Source organism: Oryzias melastigma, linkage group LG24 (assembly GCF_002922805.2).
Source record: "Oryzias melastigma strain HK-1 linkage group LG24, ASM292280v2, whole genome shotgun sequence".
Lineage (NCBI taxonomy): Eukaryota > Metazoa > Chordata > Actinopteri > Beloniformes > Adrianichthyidae > Oryzias > Oryzias melastigma.
The window spans coordinates 21,378,044-21,388,877 of NC_050535.1; the positions used below are offsets into that span (position 1 = coordinate 21,378,044).

The 10,834-nt window shown below is 38.8% G+C and overlaps 1 long non-coding RNA gene across 1 annotated transcript; it reads left to right on the top strand.

Moving 5' to 3' along the window:
• The first annotated feature begins 5,286 nt into the window (after window positions 1–5,286).
• On the top strand, window positions 5,287–7,089 carry LOC112158221. The gene is made up of 2 exons (XR_002921273.1): window positions 5,287–5,319; window positions 6,435–7,089. It is a non-coding gene; the product is annotated as an uncharacterized LOC112158221 (long non-coding RNA).
• Window positions 7,090–10,834: the final 3,745 nt, after the last annotated feature.

Consider the following 10,834-nt stretch of genomic DNA (forward strand, 5'->3'; position numbering starts at 1 on the left):
CTTGGAAGTTGGACATGAGCTAAAACCCCTGGAAGAGCACTTCTTTACAGAGCCTCTTCCTTGTGCTTCCTTTCTGGAAGTCAAGAGAGGCAAATTTGGCAATGTGGTCCAGCTTTATCTTAAGGAACACCGAAACAACCAATGATAACAAGTTGGAGTGATGGTTGTCGATGCCAAACTGCGTCTCCACTATGTGTTCCCCCAGTACAAAAACATCCTCTGTTCCGATTTCCTCTCGGACGATGTGTGTGACTGCTGCCGCCTTTGGAGCTTGTTTTATTGATGCCTGGCGAATCACCCGCTCTGCAGCTCTCAACACCCTCACTGTGACTTGAGATGGGATCACTAACCCACCATTGTTTTTCAAGGTTAGAAGGTGGTAGCTCTGATCAAATGATCCAGGTATGGCATCTCTAACTAAGCTTGCACGGCACACGTCACAACCCAGTTTTCGCAGAATCTGCCGGACGACAAATCCTGCAATGTAGACCACAGCATTTTCCATCAGACCACCAAACCGTGTGGGAAAATAGCTGTGATCGCGCACAACGGCTGAAATGTTAGCAAATGAAGATGGGTGGTCTTCAGCGGGTTCAGCAGAGGACATTTCTACTGCAGACAGGGACACAGTGTCATCTTGGGCGGCCACATTGCCTCTCTCACTAGGTGAGACACCACACCGAACCATCAGACGACGGAAGATGGCCTGGAACTGGCATGCGGATGGGTTGTTATTCCAGCCACCTTGTACGGAAAGCAGGCACACAAGGCAAGGCAAGTGTTGGGTTTAAATAAAAGGTCTCTTCTTAATAAAGTTAATAAAAAGACACAAACCAGTCAGGTTAATTTCAAAACACTCTTTGCTGCAAAAAGGAGAGACAGAGGAGTCAGCACATGTTTGCAGTATGTCTTCATCCTCTGTTCTGGCCTCCTTCATTAGCATTAGACCTTTATTATCTTAAGAAACAAAGACAGGAACAAGACCATATTTGGGAGAGCATCTAAGAAAGGGGGAGACTATGGGGGAAGGTGATCAAATCTTAAGAAACAAAGACAGGAACAAGACCATATTTGGGAGAGCATCTAAGAAAGGGGGAGGCTATGGGGGAAGGTGAGCAACACGTGGAGGGGGCTGAGTAAACAAAGAAGAAAACAGACTCAGGCCAACTGCACCCCCAAACATTCTTTCCAACAGCAAGGCAAGGCAAGGCAAGTTTATTTGTATAGCACATTTCATGTACAGAGACAATTCAAAGTGCTTTACATAAAACATTAAAAGAAACAATCAAAAGAAATAGTAAAAATGTCATTCATCATCATTCAAATCATTAAAATAAAGTAAAAAAGATTTGAATTTAAAACAAGCATAGAGAGACAGTGTGGATGTAAACTTTTGAATACATATTTATCAAATGAAACTGAGAACAGGTGAGTCTTTAACCTGGATTTAAATACACTGAGTGTTTCAGCAGATCTAAGGTTTTCTGGAAGTCTATTCCAGATCTGTGGTGCATAGAAGCTGAATGCAGCTTCTCCATGTTTAGTTCTGACTCTAGGAACTGATAAAAGACCGGATCCACAAGAAAGACATTGCTCACTACAGATAAATGAAGTTGTTCATTTTCAGAATTTATTGTAATTAGAAGATCATCAACGCTACCTGACGCTCTGATTGAATTAAATAGAAGCTCCAGGTGATCCCGGTTGAACCTGTATGTGAGGACATACCGCTGAACTTGGAGCAGTTCAGGAATCATCAGGAATAATGTGTCAATGTTTATGACAAAGCCGATGACTGACAAATACCTACCAAAAAAAAGCTGTTATTATTCTGATCAAGACAAGAACAAAACAAGACATCCCAGAAAAGCACCATATCATTTTCTTTACACAAAGCAGTAAAGTGAGATTTATTTTAAATTTAGTAATGTGTAATAATCAATTATAACATCTAAAAATATTAACTCCTTGGCAGAGAAGCAATTTGAACATAGACAAAACAAAATAATTTAACAGTAGCATCTTCTGAACTTGATGCAGGAAACGGAACATCTTCTGAACTCGATGCACAAGGGAACAGAGTGACATTGAACTCATGTCATGAACGTGTCATGCATGAATAACAACCACTATTTTAATACACCTCTTAGATCGGTGAAGTGGTGTTCCATCTTTTATCACCAAAGTCAGCAAGTATTCCCTGGCCCTTGACAGAAACTCCTTCCTCTCCATCCAATTCAAAGCACCCAACGGAGCTTTGAATCCCTTCGCTTGAGGATTGCGTCCATTCATAGTGTCAAACAGCCTGTCAATCATCTAAAAATAGTGGCATCTAAATCATTATTGCTATCACTATCATTATTACAGAGTTTTATAGGTATCAAATAGTTGACATCAATACCCATAAATTCAAAATATACAGAGAACTTATTTCTAAACTTTACTTACTTCTTTGTCTACTAAGCCTGGTTTGTACTACAACAAATTTTACAGAGAGCTTTCCCACTCTTTGGTGAAAGTTTGTATAAGGTTATCCACAACTTATTTATTTATTTAGAATATGCCATATCACGGTTTATCACAATATTTATATGTTGAATTTAAAGAAATCATTCTAAACAAAATTGTCCATGATGCTCAAATCAAATTATGATAAAATTATTAAAACAATTTTACTTGGTTCCATAGTAATTATAAGTCTTACCTCAAGGAATTCTGCTGTTGCCTCACAGTCTTTAAACTGAGAATACCCAAGATCCCTCATTGTGCGGAGAGCCACTGACACTGAGCGACTCAGTGTTTGTGCAGCCAGGGACACCCTCATCTTGATGTTTTCAAAGTAGACATGCTTGTCTGTAATTTTATTGGCAGCATGCAGTCCATCTTGTTTTTGCACTGCATTGAGATGATTGATGTACCTCCAACTGATCTGTCCTGTGGCTGTTGAAATGGGACTATATGCCTGAAGAATAAGAATCACTCAATGCTCAAACAAATACAAACAACAAAATGATGAACATCGCATCCAGCCATAACAGTGCAAATAAACGGACAACATTTAGATTTTACTTTTAGCAGCAGACATAACTAGTTCAAATAGGTCTGTAACAATAATAATTTACCTGCAGCATATTCCGTGCCAACTTCAGCATGTGGCATGCGTCCATCATTACAAAAAACTTTCTCACCAGTCACTGGATGAGGACAACTGGTTTTGAGAGGATCTTGTGGATTTCCCTTCAGCTCACACCCAAGTTGGTTGCACATGCGAACGTTGGAGGCATGCCCATCTATTGTGACACATATCGCTCGAAGGCCCCGTGCTTGCAGTTCCTCCAAAGCATGACTGAGAAGGACCCTTTGCGTGTCTGGTGATAGAGACCTTGTCAGGTAGTACGCAATGGGAGCCTTCCAATGTCCTTGTAGGCCAACCACCATGAAGACAAGAGCCTCAGAAGCAACATCAGTGTCATTGTTTCCATCACCCAGGTCTACAAACCCAGACATTGACTGGGTATGTGGATTATATTGCACATGTTTTCTGATGGCCATGGCATCCAACATGAGTGCGACACATCCATATTTAGCATGGTCTTCCTGGCAACTTCTCTGCAGCATATCCAGCATCATCTTGTTCAGGCTAGGCTTATCATCCACTGAACACAGCCATCTGTAAGAGAATTTGAGAAGCACTTATTTAATGTATTTGCATCAGTAATTTCTAATTATTAAATTGTGCAACAATGTATGTGGATGTGGGAGAGGAAAATGTTGAGTCTCTCTGAGATATCTGTACACTTTTGGACCATGCAGATGGAGTGTGAGGGCAAATTCCTTGTACTCCTTTGTGTATTCATGGCCCCTCTTTGCCAAGTCGATCCAAAGATCTGAAATTTTAAACACCAATAGTTAATAAGTCCCTTCAGGTTAAAAATAAAGATTTTTTTTTTAAGTTTGTAAGAATAAGATGTACATGAAGTTCAAGGTGTTCATTTTGTCTTACCTGAGTAGAATTCAAGCTTCTCATTGAGCTCTTCATTGATCAGTTTATTCTCCCTCAAGTCTGCCAAAATACTCAGCACTGTGGTCTTCGCCCTTTTTTCTCTAGCCATGGCATTCTTCTTCTCTCGCTCCAGACTTTCCACTCTGGCTAAGGCTTCATGGAGTCTGGCTTTAAGAGCAGTTGGAGAAGCAGGCAAGGCATAGCCGTGATCCTAGTACACTGTTAGCCCGGATTTCAATTCTACTCAAACAATCAATTTCAATGTACATAAATAATTTAAGTTTCATAGCATTACTATCAAATTTAAGCACAATCTACAAAATCAAAGTAGAATGAACTTACATTTGAAAGTAATGTCATGGAAGAATAACTTTAATTGATTGAATGTTTAAGTTTTGGTCTCAAAATTTCGCTGCATTCATGTACTGTTGGAAGGTTTAGAGTTTCCAAAGTCATTTTTCAATTTGGTAGATGCTACAAAGAAAACTTTTTATATTTTCATACTAAAATAATTTTAAAAGACATGGCTAACTGTGGGGCTGCACGGTGGCGCAAGTGGTTAGCGCTCTCGCCTCACAGCGGGAAGGCCCTGGTTCGAATCCCGGCTGGGACCTTTCTGTGTGGAGTTTGCATGTTCTCCCCGTGCATGCGTGGGTTTTCACCGGGGACCCCGGCTTCCTCCCACCGTCCAAAAACATGCTTCATAGGTTAATTGGAGACTCTAAATTGCCCCTAGGTGTGAATGTGAGAGTGGATGGGTGTGTGATTGAGGCCCTGAGACAGACTGGCGACCTGTCCAGGGTGTACCCCGCCTTCGCCCATCAGTAGCCGGGATAGGCTCCGGCATCCCCGCGACCCCGAAAGGGATGAAGCGGACAAGAAAATGGATGGATGGCTAACTGTTACCTTTGATATTAAATGTTGCTCAACTATGCAGAAAGACTTTTTAAGCTTTAAATCAGAGGTTTTACCCCATACTGGATATTGTATTCTACTAGTACACTCTGCAGTACCTAAAATCATAAAATATTAACTTGATATCATGGTTCATGCAAATTAATAAATAAATAATCTATTTTATTCTTCATGGGCAGATTTTTGATGTAGCTAATCAGTGTTTGAGAGTTTTTTTTTCTCAGTCTATAAATTAACCGATTATTCTGATAGCACCTGAACGCAGCATAGGGCACCTGCCTGAGGACCGTTGTGGTACGTCACATTTCCTGAGAATTTTCAACCCTTCGATGCTGTTGTGCCCGCCATTTATTTGGAGTAGAGGAGATGAAAAACGGAGGGAGACGGGACGATTGAGGCTGGTGAGTGTGCGACTACGTTTACTCAGTGGAAGCTTGTTAAAAGTTAGCTCTCATTCCAGAGTTTTTACAGCAGTGGGAAAAAAACGTGTTCATTAGCTAAACTCGGGTGGTAATGTTTAGGCACATTTAGCTAGCATTTTAACATATAACATTTTAACGGACATTTTTTTTCTCTTCGAAGACACAGTAAATTAGCCGTCGGCACTGGTGGCTACCCCGCCAGACGACGAGGACGTCGTGGGCCTCGAGTGAAGAACTAGAGACAGAAAAAAAGACAGAACGACTGAATCTGGTGTTATTTTATATACAGTCTATGAGAGCGACCGACCGCGGTTTTCTCTGTCGTAAATTTAACCTAAAGTTTGCATTGACTGTTAAAGGCCTCGTGCAGTGGCAATTTTTTTTTTTATTTATAAAGTCAATGGAACTTTGAAAACGAATCTGATAAAAATATTCACTTAAAATGATCCAGCGCGATTTTATTGATCATTTTATGGTCGTGCACAGCTTTAAATTTGGGCGATAGGTGGTGATGGGCGGGGGCTGCGCGTGACGTCACTTCAGGGATCCCAGAGTGTAAACAACAATGGCGGACGGTTTGAGAAGCGACGTAGACCACGATTTAGTGGATATTTCTTTGGATGAAGGTGATGAGCCTTCATCAAACACGGAAGTTTTTACGACACAGGGTTCGGAGGGTGTACAGCCCTACCAGTTTGAACTGGAGGTTTACTCATCTGAGGATACAGGGGCTTCGGATGACGATGGTGAAAGCTCATACAGCGATGGCAATGAATAGTCAAAAATGAGTCTAATGCAAAAGAATAAACAAAGAAAAAAATATTTGAGTTATAATAGTGGTGACATTAACATTTAAAATAAAACCGTCTGATTAATTTGATCAATATTTCTTACATTATTTTTTATGATGAAGTGAATGTTTTTTTTTTAGTTTTGCTTTTTTTATGTTGGAATGAAAATATCTTGTGTGTGTGTGTGTATATATTTTTATTTCTTGAAAACTACTTGAACAGTTCTGTCTCAAATCTGATTTAAATCTTTCAATACAGCATATTGACATTGCATTGTCTTCTGTCTGTGTCTTTTTCTGTTAGGATGCAACTGACAAGGACTTGTACAGTGAAACTCCAGTGGGAATCCTCTGCATTTGACATCCTCAACTCAACCCATCCAGAGTGAGCATCATCTTGGAAGGGAGTGTAGTAATGGAGGAGCTGGCCAACCTACCGCCGGCTTTCTGTGTCCTTTTTGGACTGATCTATGCTTTGCACTTGGATTACCCCAAGTGCATGAAAAGCACCTTCCACTTTATTCATTTGGTCAGGCTCAACTTTGGCAGAGGTGGGTAGAAACCCAAAATTCCATCTTTGAAGAAGTAAGTGTGTGTTTAAAACAGGGGTCTTAACCCATTGCTCTGGATGTGAGTGCTTGGTTATTTGAAATGTTGCACTTTAAAAATACCATTACTGTTGGCACTGTTCGATATGCAATTTTTATTTATGCATTACCACTGATTTTGCAATTTGATTCCATACTGATTGTATATGATTTTTGTTTTTAGCATTGCTACCTATGTTGTATAGCATTCTTAATGTTGTAGTTTAATGCCATACTGATTCAGAACAGTATTATTTGTTTGTTTTTTTTAATTACAAACATTTTTTATTGACCAGATAAAGACAAGTTTAAAAACATGTTAACAAGACAAATTTCTGTGTATGGAGACAAATAAATAATCAAGAATGGACACTCGTCTGATTTTGCATTTTATTTCCTTAATTTATAGCAGTCTTGGGAAAAGGGATTTTTAAGGTAAATCAACTTGGAGGTTAGTGTATTCAGCTTAAAGTTATAAGTGGAACAAATATGTACATAAATTGATCTTACTAATAATGGTAAGTTTAATCATCTTGAAGGTTAGTGCACTTAACTTAAAATTATCAGTGGAATAAAATGGCAATGCAGTTAATAACACTAATTATTTTAAGTTTAATCAACCTGGAAGTTAGTGCACTTAACTTAAAATTAACAGCGGAATGAAGTGGCAAAGCAATTAATGTTACTAATTATTTTACGTTAAACTAAACATTACTTAATTTTTTTAGGGCAACCAGTTTCTATAAATTTTTTTAGTAAACTCTACTTATCCGGGTTTACAGTGTAGGCAGAGGGGTGAACATGGTTTGAGTATTGTTTCCCTTCACACACGTCACTGTGACACCACTAGAGTATGGCACACATTCTTCCTTTTAGTAGCAGAAAACAAAAACCTCCTCAATGATGAGGCATTACTGAGCGAGGCAAGAGAATGAAGAGGCCACAACAACAATAACAAATATAGTGTGTACACTAGTTTACTTAATCTGTATATCTTAACTTGGTTGGCTGCAATGATTTTTTTTGGTACAGCAGGAGTCAGTATTAAATGACACAGTATCAATACAGTTTAGGTAATATGCCGAAACTAGGGCCGGGAATCAATTACAAAAAATTAACAATTCATTAAAAAACTGGAAAAAATGAATCACTTTTATTTCTTTTTTTGTTGCAGTATTTATCAGCCACCTGTTGGCCATTATGTTATGATGTTTAAAATACAAATACTCACATTTTTAGGCTGAGGTTGTGGAAGTGAGGCTGAAGTCTCATCCTGAGAGGCCGCTGACATGCTCTCTTCAGCTCTTCTGGAGGTAGATGTGGTTCTGCCCTTTTCTGGCTAAAATAAAGAAGGATAATAAATTGAAAAACATATAGGTGACAATGACCATGGTGTGTGCTTGTTTCTTTGTGGTGTTCCTGCATGCTCACTAATTGGCCTAAATAAATGAGACAGAAATAAACCAAAGACCAAAACATTCATCTCATAATATTTTAGTAATCTAGGAAAAAATGTCACAGTTTTTCAAATCTAGCTTGAACTCTTTCATACACCGGTCATTGCCAGATTTCATGGTTATAAATGGGTTGTGAAACTCTTGCCTTTAGGGTTGGCTGGTAGTATCTCACCCTGCCCTGTAATAATAGAATATCTCATTTATGAATGCTGATAGCCTTATGATGAGACACCTACTCTTTGGAGGTGAAGCGGGAAGTTGAAGACTGACGGAATAACACCATCTTTCAGTCTCACGATCTGACCGGTCCGGTCAAAATCTTCTGGCTTAAAATGTTCACTGCAGAGCACAGACGAGTCAGTTGCAGTGAAGCCTTCTCTCCTTAAGGCCACTTCCCACTTCTTCCTCACATCTTTTTTGGGAAACCTTAAAATCGAAATTAAATAAAAGAGAGAGAGATTCAGAAGAGTCTACACAAACATGATATACATGATAAAGGAAGTCCATCTTGTTTTCTTCATTCTTCTTACAATTTAATTCCTAGTTTTCAATTTTCTATCTACATTTTTTATTCATTTTTTTCTATTTATTTCATTCTTTAAATTTTTTAGAACATTTTGTTTTGTCAACAAAATAAAAATTTCACATTTCTATTGATGATAAACCAAGCAGCTAAAATCATGAGTAAGTTTCTTTGCAAACTATTCTATAGTCAGATGTTCAGTTGTTCCTATTTGCAAATCAGTGAGTGAATGTCTGTCGAATATCCAACTAACTTCACCTCAGTAATCAGTGGAGTGGGATGGCAATGAAAGATATTTAATACCAGTTATATTTGTTTTATTTCTACAGTAGCATTGCTGTGCCATTTTTATGGAATATATGATTTAAAAAGTCTCAGTTAGCCTTCATAGCTGAGTGAACACCAGCACTAGATAGCTACGTTAGCTGTCAAAGATTCCACTGGTGTAGATAACAACACAGTAATAATATAGTCTATTCCCTAAATAAAACCAATAAAAATGTTCAAACTTACTTGTGAAAGGTAATCCCCGATCCCTGGCTTCAATAGTCCGCCAGTTTGAGCAGGCATATGCCGCACAATGCTCAGGCATCTTGTGTTTGTCTTCTTTATTTTTGTTTGTCTTGGCGACAGGACGACCGGTCCAAGATGGCGGCCGCAATTCCTGCGCTCCAGCAGCCAATGCGGCATCTACTCTCTATATGATATCTATGGCAGCATCTATTATTTATTGCAATACTCAGTAAAGCCACAAGAGTGCAGCATCTGTAACTCATTAGAATACCCAGTAATAATGTAAGTGAATGGTTGCAAAGCTCACAGCTACATTTAAATGTATCTAAAACTGTGTGTATGTATTTTTCAAAGAGAGTGAGTACTGAATCTGATCCTAACATCATGGTAAAAGGTCAAAGTCTTGAAGTGGTCCAAGAATTTAAATGTCTTGGAGTAGTTTTAGATTCACAACTTGATTTTAAAAGACATGTAAAGAAAACTCTTAACAGAATTAAATTTAACTTATCAAATTTCAGATATATCAGAAACAACTTAACCCTAGAGTCTGCTAAACTGTATTTTGATGCTATGATCATGTCGCACTTATCATACTGCTTAACCAGCTGGGCATCGGCCAACATAACAACTCTGAAATCCATCAAAACACTCCATAAACAAGCTCTAAAAGTACTAGACAGAAAGCCCAAAGCCCACCATCACTGTAATATACTGAAAAGACACAACCTGCTGGACTGGAATAATAATGTCAAATACAATGATTCAATTCTAGTTTACAAAATTCTTCATGGCCTGGCCCAGGGGTGGCCAACCCTGGTCCTCAGGAGCCTCAACGCTGCCTGTTTTCTAGTTCTCCCTGACCAGCTTCCTGCTGATAAGTTGACGTAAATGATTCCACATCCTGATTGACTGAACACACCTGATTTCAATTGTCAGCATCAATCAGTCTGGGGAGAGCTGGAAAACAGGCAGGGTTGAGGCTCTTGAGGACCAGGGTTGGCCACCCCTGGCCTGGCCCCTCCTCCTCTACAGACATTTATTACAAAAAACACAAACAGGGCTACTAGAGCTGTTTCCAGGGGTGACTGCACTGTTCCTCTCAGGAAGAGCGCCTTTAGTCAGGCTGTGTTCTCCTTCAGGGCGTCTCACACCTGGAACTCAATTCCCACAACAATAAGACAACTGACAACTTTGAGCTCATTTAGCAAACAGATAAAATCCTGGCTTTTAGACAATCAAAACTGCCACCACGGCTCTGTATAAACTGCTATTGTTTTTTTTTTGTTTTTTTTGTTTCCCTTAAATGTTGCTTTTATGTTTTATGAATTTCCTGTTGTGTATTTCTCAATTGACAACCCAATTTGTTTTTTCTGCTGTTTTCAGACTTCTGTTTACCTTTTATGTATTGTTTTAACTTGTACTTTTACTTGGAGATGAACAACCATTTCCATAGGGACTAAAGATGGAAATTAGTCTAAAAGACTATAATCTTATATATTTGCATTTTTAAATGCTTTATTATATATGCTGTCCCTGTCTTAAATAAACAATCAATCAATCAGTGCTTGTAATGGAGAGGCAATCTTGCTGTAATTCTTGATGAAGCGGCTATAGAAATTAGCAA